The sequence below is a fragment of the Odocoileus virginianus genome, chromosome 11, assembly GCF_023699985.2.
Source record: "Odocoileus virginianus isolate 20LAN1187 ecotype Illinois chromosome 11, Ovbor_1.2, whole genome shotgun sequence".
Lineage (NCBI taxonomy): Eukaryota > Metazoa > Chordata > Mammalia > Artiodactyla > Cervidae > Odocoileus > Odocoileus virginianus.
In genome coordinates, this window is record NC_069684.1 from 33,990,931 (window position 1) to 34,003,537 (window position 12,607).

Here is a 12,607-nt window from a genome sequence, read left to right on the forward strand (position 1 = left end):
TGTGCAAAGCCTTTAAGTTTAATTCAGTCCCATTTGTTTATTTTTGTTTTTATATTTTGTTTTTATTTCCATTGTTGCAATTTATGTCAAAGAGGGTTAGTGGGAATTTAACTTATTTCCCTTCTGTGATTACTGAAACGTTTTGACTTATTCTTGCTATTTTATGTTTGCTTTTTACCATGATTTGTCATGTTAAATTTCTTCTCTTTCTTACCATTTGTTGGATTAATCATTCTCTTAAAGTTTCATTTTCTTTTTCATCAAGGGTTTTAGGAGCCATACATCCAGTTTCTGCCATCCCTCCTGAGACAATTTTGTAGCCTTGTTTCTTTTCATGCTGTAGTTTGAATACCATCTGTGCGTGTATGCATGCTCACTCTCTCAGTAGTGTCTGACTCTTTGCAACCCCATAGACTGTAGCCCAGCAGGCTCTTCTGTCCACCGGTTTTCCCAGGCAAGTGTGTTGCATTTCCTCCTTCAGGGGATCTTCCCAACCAGGGATTGAAACCAAGTCTTCTGTGTCTCCTGCATTGGCAGGTGGATTCTTTACTACTGAGCCATCTGGGAAGGCCCTTGAATACCTTCTACTTACCTTAGAGTTTGTTTTCATGTTCACATTAAAAATCCTTTCTTTTGCAGTATCTAATCTGTTGTCAGACTCCTAAAATTTTTTTCAGGTATAGCATTTTTCAGGTCTAAGATTTCCATTTGGCTCTCTTCTTACAATTTCTATATCATTCCTAAAAAGTTGTCCCTAGGGACTTCCCTGGTGGTCCAGTGGCTAGGACTCCCCACTCCCAGTGCAGGGAAACGGGGTTTGATCTTTGATCAGGGAACTAAATCCCACACGTGGCAAGTTAAGAGTTTGCATGCCACAACTGAAGATCCCAAGTGCCTCAGCTAAGACCTGGCCCAGCCAACTAAATATATGTTAGAAAAAGTCAACCCTAAATCTTTACCCATTATATCCATCTTTTCCTGTCAAATCTTTAACATGTATAATAATTATTTTCACATCTTCACCAAGTCTGGCACATGGCTTTTCTGTGGGACTTCTTCTATGGAGTGCTTTCTTCTCTTGATTATGGGATGCACTCTCCTGCTTTTTTGCAGGTCTCATAAATTCTGACCGTACCTTGAACATTATGGGCGATGCACTGTAGTACAGTGGTTTCTGTCATCTTCCTCTGAAAGGTGATGAGCTTTGTTCTAGAAAGCAGTTCAATTACTGGCAGATAAGCTTTGATCCCATGGCAGCTTCGTTCTCTGCTTTGTTCGGGTAGGTTTACTTCCGTTTTGCCCTCCGTCTGAGATGTGGACCTCACTTCTAAAACATCACCCTTCTGAGGTTTTAGTAGAAAGTCCAAGGGGTTTACCAAGCACCTCGAACTTGAGTGGACTTAAATTCCAAACTCTGTGTATGCAGTTGGGCAGCTGCTGAAATCTCAGCTCCATCCTTTGCCCCTCCAGGTATCACTTTCAGTCAGGCTCCCTGGAGGCATGACCCATACACATACTGTACTGGGGTCAGCCAAGGACTGAGGGGTGTTTGTACACAGATTTTGGGGGTTCCTTCCTTTGGAATCTTCCCTCCCTCAATTCCCAGCTACTCTGGCAGACCTAAAACCCAACTTCTATCTTTTCAGCCCTTTAAGACAGCCTGCCAAGCAAGAGATGTGGGTTCGATCCCTCAACTGGAAAGATCCCTGGAGAAGGAAATGGCCACCCACTCCAATATTCTTGCCTGGGAAATTCCATGGACAGAGGAACCTGGTGGGCTACAGTCCGTGGGCTCACAAGAGTGTCAGGCACAACAGCAGCTAAACAAGACAGCCACTTTCTGTTTGAGTTCTGTTTCTTGTGTGCAGAGAAAATTAAGAACTCTCAGGGGAAAGCTGGTTAATAATGAATCACCCCTGGATTCCTTCCTTCTAGGCACTGGTTGCTTTCTAGCACCTTCACATAGTTGTTTTTTATATTTTTCCTGAGTTTATAATTGTCACAAGTAGGCTGGGTGAATTTGACACAGATTCTGTGTATTATCTGAAGTGAAACTTATCCTGTAGATTTTGAAAAACATTTATTTATTTATCTGGCTGCACTGGGTCTTAGTTGTGGCATGTGAACTCCTAGTTGCGGCATGTGGGCTCTAGTTCCCTGACCAGGGATTGAACCCAGGCCCCCTGCATTAGAAGCACAGATTCTTGGCCACTGGACCACCAGATTTTTAATATATACTGTGCGTGCTCTGTTGCTCAGTCATGTCTGATTCTCTGTGGCCCCATGGGCTATAGCCCATTGCATGCTTAGTCGCTTCAGTCATGTCCGACTCTTTGCCACCCTATGGACCGTAGCCTGCCAGGCTCCTCTATCCATGGGATTCTCCAGGCAAGAATACTGGAGTGGTTTGCCATTCCCTCCTCTAGGGTATCTTTCCCCTCTAGGTGATCGAAATTCACGTCTCTTACCTCTCCTACATTGGCAGGCAGGTTCTTTACCACTAGTGCAACCTGGGAAGCCCATAGCCCATTAGGCTCCTCTGTCCATGGAATTCTCCAGGCAATACAAGAGTGGGTTGCCATTTCCTTCTTCAGGGATTTTCCTAGTCCAGGGGTCAAACCCATGTCTCCAGGCAGATTCTTTACCACTGAGCCACCAGGGAAGCCCCATATATACTAACAGTATTCCAAATATCCAGAATTAATCAATTCTATCCTCTTCTCCAAAAAGACAAAAACATGCATTTGATTTCACTTCCCCCATCGTTCTCCTTTTCCTTGAATCAATCTGAGATCTTAGTTCTCTGTTATTATTAATTTTTTAGCTATGCAACGAAATGCATTGAAATTATTTAAATTGCACTAGAAGTTGTAGTGGCTGTCCTGTTTGCCTCTGCTCATTGGATAACACAGCGTCCTCCTTCTTGGATTCTTTCTTTCTTGCTCTGTTTCACCTTGAGGAATTCCTCCAGAAAGCAAATCTGAAAGTTACAGACGTCCTGAGGTTCATATGCCCTAAATACTTCATGTGACCTTTCACCTGAATGATAAGTTGGCTGGGAAAAGGACTCTGGGATCAAAGTCATTTTTTCTTAGATTCTTGATATTGATATCGCTCCATTTTCTTCCAACATCCTGTGTTGCTCGGGCTTATATAATTCCTACTTCTTTGTAGATAAGTGTCTCCTTGTTTTATATTGGAAAGGATTTTCCCCTCCTTCCTTGGTATTCTGAAGTTTTGGGAAAGGTGTCTGGGTGTGTTTTATTTCCAGGTAAGTCATTTGTCACCTGAGGGCCCTTCCCATGTGAAGACATGTATCTTTTCTTCAGATCTGGGAAATTTTCTTCTATTATGATTTTTTAAAAAATATTTATTTATTTGTCTATCTTAGCTGCAGCACACAAGATCTTCCATTGTGGCACATGGGCTCAGTACCCCTACACATGTTCAGCCACCTGATGCAAAGTTTGGACTCATTGGAAAAGACCCTGATGCTGGGAAAGATTGAAGGCAGGAGGAGAAGGGGACAACAGAGGATGAGATGGTTGGATGGCATCACTGACTCAATGGACATGAATTTGAGCAAACTCTGGGAGATGGTGAAGGACAGGCAAACCTGGTGTGCTGCAGTCCATGGGGTCGCAGAGAGTCAGACACGACTTAGTGACTGAACAGCAAGGCATGGGGGATCTTGTTCCCCAACCAGGGATTGAACACGTGTCCCCTGCATTGCAAGGCAGATTCTTAACCACTGTGCCACCAGGGAAATCCCTGTTATGTTTTAATAGTATTTCTTTCATGCCATTCTCCATTCCTGCCTCCTCAGATTCTAACTGTGTCTTTACTTTTCTTCCGCTTTTCTATTTCCTGGATCTTTTTTTTCCATATGTGCTTAGGTGCTCAGTCGTGTCTGACTCTTTGTGACCCCATGGACTGCATGCAGCCCATCAGGCGCCTCTGTCTATGAGGATTCTCCAGGCAAGAATACTGGAGTGGGTTGCCATGCCCTCCTCCAGGGGCTCTTCCCAACCCAGGTATCAAACCCAGGCCTCCCACATTGCAGGCAGATTTTTTTACCAACTGACTGAGCTACCACGGAAGCCCAAGAATACTGGAGTGGGTAGCCTATCCCTTCTCCAGAGGATCTTCCTGACCCAGGAATCAAACCAGGGTCTCTTGCACCGCAGGTGGAATCTTTACCAGCTGAGTTACCAGGGAAGCCCCCCTCCTTTTTTTTTTTTTTAATGCCTTGTTTTTATGTCATGTACTACTGTGTCTAATCTCTGAGGATTATTTTCATGTGTTTGCTTTGTGAAATGTTTGCACGGGTGCTGGTCTCTGTTTATAGAGTTTTGTGCTCTTCTTGATATTAATTTTTTCCCAAAGGCTCAATGATTTTTCATTTTATGCTCATGTTTGTGTTTGAAAACTCCCCTTCTTCTGTCGGTGGATCCAGGATCAGATCTCATGTCCTAGGAAGAGGAAGGGTCCATGCTTCTGGACAGGGTGTGCAGTGGGGATGGGTCTTTTTCATCAGGTAGGGCTTTCCACCCCACCTGGAGCCTTCCTTGCCACCTGGGGCCTGTCTCTTGGACACCAGCGCTCTAGCCTGGAGGCAGACACTCACTGGCACGGCTTAGCGCAGGGTTGGGGGTGGGAGCGGCTGGCCAGCAGATCCTCTGCAAGTGGTTCCGCAGATAATCACCCTGACGACTGCCCCAGGGCTGCTTCCTGTTCTGTGCCCATAAACACAGAACTTTCGCAGAACTCTTGGAACAGCTTTCACAGAAGTCATCGCCTGCGAATATTTTAGCCTTCCTTTTCCTTTGATCCGATTGCTCCATCAGACCACACCTATCTGCTCTGCATCTTTCATGAATTCCTGAAACAGTCTGCTCTGCCAAGAGAGGTTTTTGGCTTTTATTCTTCATTTCGGGAGATTTCAGGAGATGTTTGGCAGGGAGTCAGGAGGGCTATATGTGTTAGGCCATGGATGGACTCCCCACAGCCCTGTAGTGTTACATCCCTGGCTGTGAGCTACAAGAGGGGCTCTGACAACTGCTGAGACCACGTGCCGCAGTTGCAGAAATCTGTGCACTTAGAGTCCGTGCTCTGCACCAAAAGAAGCCACCTCGACCAGAAGCCTGTGTACCGCAGCTAGAGAGTAGCCCCCACTCTCCACAATGAGAGAAAGCCCGTGTGTAGCAGTGAAGACCCAGAGCAGCCAGAAATAAACGGAGGCAGTTGAAAAAGAAAAATAGGGGCTCTGCACCACTCCAAATAAGCTAAAAGACCTTCCAATGTCAGAATTTGTAACCAGAAAAGGAGTTGAAATCATAGCCTCAAAATTAGACTACAAAATTTTAGAAGGAAACCTTTCTGTGAAATTCCCACCTAGAACCAGTTACGGGGAAGTGAGGTGATCAATAATTTCAGAGAAGTATAAATGGGCTCTTCTAAGTCAGCCACAATTTGTGTCAGTACACACTGATGTATAAATAATATGGCAAAGTTTTATGTGCAACTCAGGGCGTGGCACTTATGTATGATTCAGAAAGAATAATATGAGTTTGCATAGCTGGAAATGAGCATTGGGTGGGGATTAAGCAAGGACAGAATTATAATGCGCACTGGGTGGGATGATGTGTGTGCATGTTGTCACTCAGTCACGTCTGGCTCTCTGCGACCCCGTGGACTGTAGCCTGCCAGTCTCCTCTGTCCATGGGATTCTCCAGGCAAGAATACTAGAGTGTGTTGCCATTCCCTCCTCCTGGGGATCTTCCCAACCCAGCGATTGAACCTGGGTCTCTTGCACTGTAGGCAGATTCTTTATCATCTGAGCCACCACGGTAGGAAGAGAACACCCCTTTTTGCCTGTAAGGTTGTTCAGAGGAAGCTCTGTATCCAGAAAACTGTCTTGTTAGGATTACTGAATACATAGAATCATTAAGAATAGGATTTGAGAAAAAAATAGACATAAATAGATGTCTACAGACTGATCAAAACTTCAAATAAGCAGATGATACCATTCTAATGGCAGAAAGTGAAGAGGAACTAAAGAGCCTCTTGATGAAGGTGAAAGAGGAGAGTGAAAAAGCTGAGTTGAAATTCAGCATTCAAAAAACTAAGATCTTGGCAACAGGTCCCATCACTTCATGGCAACTAGAAAGGGAAAAAGTGGAAGGAGAGACAGATTTTGTTTTCTTGAGCTCCCAAATCACTGCAGATGATGATTGCAGCCTTGAAATAAAAGGTGCTTGCTCCTTGGGAGAAAAGCCATGGCAAACCTAAACAGCATATTAAAGAGCAGAGACATCTCTTTGCTGACAAAGGTGTGTCTAGTCAAAGCTATGGTTTTTTCCAGTAGTCATGTACGGATATGAGAGTTGGACCCTAAAGAAGGCCGAGTGCTGAAGAACTGATGCTTTTGAATTGTGGTGCTGGAGAAGACATGAGAGTCCCTTGAACTGCAAGGAGATCAATCCAGTCAATCCTAAAGGAAATCAACCTTGAATAGTCATTGGAAGGATTGATGCTAAAGCTGAAGCTCTAATACTTTAACCACCTGATGCGAAGAGCCAACTCATTGGAAAAGACCCTGATGCTGAGCAAGAATGAAGGCAAAAGAAGAGGGTGGCAGAGGATGAGATGGTTAGATAGCATCATGGACTCAATGGACATAAAATTTGAGCAAACTCCGGGAGATAGTGAGGAATAGGGAAGCCTGGCATGCTATAGTCCATAGGGTCACAAAGAGTTGGAGACTGAACAACAACAACAGCCTGATACTCCTAGCTTTAGAGGAGAATATTTAAAATGAGGATTTCACAGACTTTCTTGCTGGTCCAGTGGCTGAGACTCTGTGCTCCCAATGCAGGGGGCCTGGGTTTGATCCCTGATAAAGGAACTAGATGCTACAACAAGAGTTCACATGCTGCAGCTGAAGACTGAAGACCCCATGTGTCGTGGCTAAGACCAGGTGAGGTCAAATAAATGAAACAAATATTTTTAAAAAAATAATAAAATGAGAATTTCAGTTTGATAAATCAATTTCTTTGTAAGATCCTTATCAATGACCAGATAAGTGGCCATTTGCTTAATCCCATTAAAGTGTGTGGTTTCTTGCAGAAGGAACAATCAAACTGATTCAGCATCCAGTGAGCTTAGAAGAACAACAACAACAAAAAAAAAATAACAAACCTGTAGCTTTGAAAACAAAAACAAAAACAGATTTCTGGCTGCTCTCCTCAAAATCCTCCCACACGGCTGACTGACAATAGGATCAACACCTGTTGTGTTACCCCCTCCCACGGCTCAGCTTTCTTTCCTGAATAAGCTGCTGACCGGCATGTGCCAGTTGAGATTTTGGTCTCAGTGACAGTGACTTTGTTGCTTGGCTCTGCACAGGTGTCTTTTCTTTTCATATGTTCTATTTTTTTAAAAAAATATGTATTTATATATTTGGCCATGCCAGGTCTTAGTTGTGGCCTGTGGGATCTATCCAGTTCCCTGATCAGGGATTGAACCTGGGCCCCTGCATTGGGAGCACTGAATCTTAGACTCTGGACCACCAGGGAAGTCCCTAAGTATCTTTTCTTTTGAAGAAGATGGCTTGGTTGTAAGGTGGATGCTGATGTCTTCACAGAAGATTTCAGCATGCCCTGCGAAGACCCTGGGAAACAGAAGTGTAACTGTTGGCTGTCAATATGATCAAGGAGCTGCAGGAACAGGGTCCATCAGTCAAAGTGGCTTCCCATGATCCACCTCATCATGGGCCACAGCTTCATTGTATGGAGGAAAACCCAGCTGCTTGGGGACCTCATATTGCGTTTTTTGCATTGGTGCTGATGCAATGCCCAGCAGTTTTCTGCTATGCAAGTTGGAGGTCTGGAGGAGGTGGAAAGTTGAGCTGGAAAGACTGAAAAGTTAGACCTTGGTCAGAACCTTGCTGGGAGGATACAATGATGGCAATGCTTGGAGAAGAGCCGCCTGGTTAAATGAACTCTTGTTGTCTTTGGAAGGTGATTGTTATAATTTATATTGAAATGACGCACGGTGCTCAGAGGAGCCTCGCCCACCCTGCTGCTGCGAGGGCAGTGAGAACTGTTCCCGCAATCTCTTCACAGTTCTGGGATCATGTGAGCCGGGCCACCTGGGCTCCTGTGAGCCCCAGACATGTAATTAAAGGCTCCTGGGCCGGGACGATGCATGGACAAGTCTTATCATGCATCTGGGCTGCTGTGGGTGCGCTGAGCTGGTCTCCCAGGCCTCCCTGTGTCTTCGGATCCTGCCTCAGCTTCTGCTTAGCCAGGAACTGTGATTGGTTACTATCAATAGACAGAAAATTGTGTACAGGACACTAGTACCTTCAGGAACTCCAACACGACCAGGGAAACAGGCAAAATAAGCTTCCTGCACACTAAGCTAGGGGCTGTTCCGGGCTCGGCCAGACAGACGGACTCATCCTGCCTTGCACAAGAGGGGAGGGGACAGAAGTCACACAGTTCCCAGAGGAGGCACTGGGCTCATCCCTCATGACTGCGACCTTTGAAGAAGCACACCAGAAGCATGTGATGAAGATGTTTATTTGACATGGATCCAAAGTGATTGCCATGGAATGAAGCTGCTGCCTTCCTGCATCAGGGCAAGAAGTCAAGATGATGAATGCTCCTACATTCCCAGGGATTGGTCCCTTGATTATAACCAGTTGGTTCCCCCCTTGCTGGCTTCTGCTTTGGTTGTGGGAAGGGGAAGGGCAGGCTTATCTGCCATCAGGGATGCTGTTTTAGAGGACTTGCTACAGGTGGGCTCGCTTGGGGTTCCTGGCCATCTTATGGGATCAGTGGGTGAAGGACGACGGCATAAGGGAGGCACGTGTAAGCCTAGTGGCCTGCCAGCAGCTCTCTTTCTAGGCAGGGAAAACCTTCCCAACCAGCCCCACCTGCCAGGTGGCCATGGGCTGAGGAACAAAGGGCTCTCAAGGGCTGCTCTGACGCCGTGGGGAAACATGCACGGTGTACGTAGGTCTGCCACTAAGTTCTGGGCATATCATGTGAGAGCCTAGGTGTGCTTGTTTAAACACGCTCTAGTCACAGATCTGGGTGGCTGAGGAAGAAGTATCTTGAAATTTGATACATGCAAGTGAAAAGCAAGCATGAAAATTCACACCCTTAGATTGCATTACGCATGCTTGAGTTACATTATTTCACTCAGTCTTTTTTTTTCCCATTCCCTGAGCTCTTTTTAAAAAAATATCATTTATTTATTTGGGTCTTCGCTGCTGCGCAAGGGCTTTCACTAATTAAGGTGAGCAGGGGCTACTCTCTAGATGCGGTTCGAGGCTTCTCATTATGGAGCACAGGCCCTAGAGCATGTGGGCTCAGTAGTTATGCTCAGGCTTAGTTGCCCCGAAGCATGTAGGATCTTCCCAGACCGAGGCTCGAACCCGTGTCTCCTGCATTGGCGGGCGGAATCTTAACCACTGGACCACCAGGGAAGCCCCTCACTTAGTCTTGATAAAAGGAGAGGCAGCCAACTTTGAATGGACTTGAACCCTCTATCCTGTTCTCACTTCTCTACTTTATCCAAATAAAACTCCAAAACTTCTCTTAAAAAGTGTAAGGTTTGAATGTGGAGAGGAGAAGGGTCAGAACATTTGTCAAATGGCCTAGTCTGCAAAGCAAACAAGTCTCTGAGTGTGTTTTAGTTTGACCTAAACTTTCTTAAGAACAAGAATTCATACACCTACTCCTCAAGCTCTAGGACTGGTTTAGGAATTCACAGTGTGCCTCCTGGCTTGTCTCAGGTTCAGATTCAAAGATATGGAACATTAAGTCTCTGTCTATCTCAAGGCCTTTAAAGGAAAAATCATTCATGAATCCTCAAAGTTTGAAGTAATATCTTTACTCGAGTTAATGAAAATTAATCTTGCAGAAAATCTTGGCAGATCAAAATGAACATGAGTCAGTTCTATCTTCTCAACTACCATTACCAAAATGTAGAAATTTTTACAAGGTAACATATTTTTAAAGCTTTATTAGCTTTTCACAAAATGCCTAACAGAATGACAGAACGAATTTCTAAGTTAATTTTTAAAAGTAGGACCTAAGTCTACTTTGATGTAACTATTGCTAAATAAAATACTGTATTATGTGTGTTGTGACAATGTAGTCAGCTTCCTGGGGTTATTTTTGGCTGTAGCCCGGAACTCCCCGACCGAGAATTGAACCCATACCTCTTGCCGTGGAAGTGTCCTAGCCACTGGACCACCAGAAGTCCTCACTTTCCTGGTTTTGATAACGGACGATGATTATATCTTATTGTTGGGGAATCTAGGTAATGGGTCCAGGGGACCTCTCTGTACTGTTTTTGAAACTTTAGAATCTATAATTAATCTCAAAATGAAAGTTAACAAAAAGAAAGAAAAGCTATATATGAAATAACCAGGAGCTTATTTTTGAGAAAAAGTCTCCATGTACCCTAAAATAATAGATTATGTGATGAAATTAAGAACTATTACTGGGACTGTCCTGGCAGTCCTGTAGATTCCGTTCTTCCACTGTAGAGGGCATGGGTTTGATCTCTGATCTGGGAAATAAGATCTCGTATGCCTAGAAGTGCAGCCAAAAAAAGGGAGAACTAAAATACAGAATAGCATAATAAACATTTTGATTCTTGAACCAGTGGGCAGAAGTAGTTCTCTTTTCTATGAATTGCTCTAGAAAAATTGACAACTTTCTTGTTTTGACTCAGGGCCCTAGCATTGAAGAAACATCCCCTTAATCTTTTCATGACACAGTTAAGACAGCCCTTGAGACCTAAGAAGAAATAAGCAACATATAAACCAGGTTAAACTTCATTAGAATGTGGAACTTTGTGAGATTGGCAATGCATATTTGATTGTTGCAGCCTAGAGAGACTTTGAATTTAATATCATTCAGATTTGGGGTTGACTTACACGAGTCCTCTTGAACTTAGCTCCTGTTTTCTACCATGAAACAATCCCTAATAATAAATTCCTTCTATTTTTTATAGGGCTGGGCCCTGCTCTGCCGTGGTCTCCCGTGGATGGGGAACAGAGATTGTGGGAGGCTGAGAGGCGCCTCCATTTCCTGACTTAAAGCCAGAGCTTTGTTACTGGGTATGATCTGTCTTTAAGAGAGACCTCAACAGTGTGTTCAGTGGTTGCTAAGAGTGGCTATTTCCTTGACATAATGGCCTTATTAACACTAAGATAGCAGGCCCAGGGCTGTCCTAGGCCAGGAAGGGCTTAGCATTCGCCCTGCTCTGTGTGCTGGCCGAGCACTGAGTTGGCAAATGGATAGCGTTCTGGTTGGTAGTGGCAATGGCCAAGAAGAAATAGGAAAAGATAATATTTTTGCAGGACTTCCCTGAGAGTCCAGTAGTTAAGAATCCGCCTTTTAATGCAGGGACACAGGTTCGATCCCTGGTCGGGGAACTAAGATCCCCCATGACCCAGGGCAACTGAGCCTGTGGGCTGCAACTAATGAAGTCTGCACACCACAATGAAGACCCAGCGCAGCCTGCCCCCTCACCAAAAAAAAAAAAAAAAAAAAGATAATATTCTTGCAAAATCAAGGAAAAACTCAAAGGTGAAGAGGAAAGCAAATACACAATGAATTAAAGATTGTCTTGACCACAGTGGACTTCCCAGGTGGCTTAGCAGTAAAGAATCTGCCTGCCAACGAAGGAGACACGTGCTCCATCCCTAGGTTAGGAAGATTCCCTGGAGAAAGAAATGGCTACCCACTCCAGTGTTCTAGCTTGGAGAATCCCATGGACAGAGGAGCCTGGCGGGCTTCAGACCATGGGATTGTGAAAGTCAGACAGGATTTGGAGATTAAACAACTTGACCACTGTACAAAGAAAGGCCAGTGCAGAAAGCTGGGGGATACTTATGGCAGCCCAGACCACATACCTGGGACTGCCTCCCACCTGAGGTCCTCAGCCTGCTGTTTCTACCTTGAAGTATTATCTTCAAAGCCAATTTTTCTTCTTTCCCACCGTCCGACGCTCAGATCTCAGTTCTGACAGCCTGTCCTGAAGTCTCCTTGTTTCCAATCTGTTCTCCATACGACTGGCCTTTTGAAAACACATCCCACCCCCATCCATCCTCCGCTTGGACCTCTGGGTGGTACCCACCACCCTTTCCCATTGTCCATCTCACTGTATAACTTCTGGCTTCTGGAAAACACCCAGCTCTCCTCTGGCCTCAGTGTCTCCTCTCCTGTCCCCCGCTGTTCACTCTGCCTCCTTCAGCTCAGATTCTACCCCTTCAGACCCTATCACCTTGGGAGATGCAGTGAGGGGAGGGGGTGATTTGTCATCCTGTCACCACCACCACCATTCACGCCTTCCTAGGGTTTATCACAAATGGTCATTATGTACCACTTCAAATTCCTGGGTGTGTGTCCCAAGGATGTAGTTACTCAATGAATGTCTGATAAATGAACTCAAATCCATTTCTTCATTTAGTAAATGCCAGAAATAATGCCCAACTTGTGGGCTTAGGGGGAGCAACAGAGAATCACAAAATCAACTCATGCACCAGGCCCTCACTGTGTGCATTACTGGTTTACAGGTAATT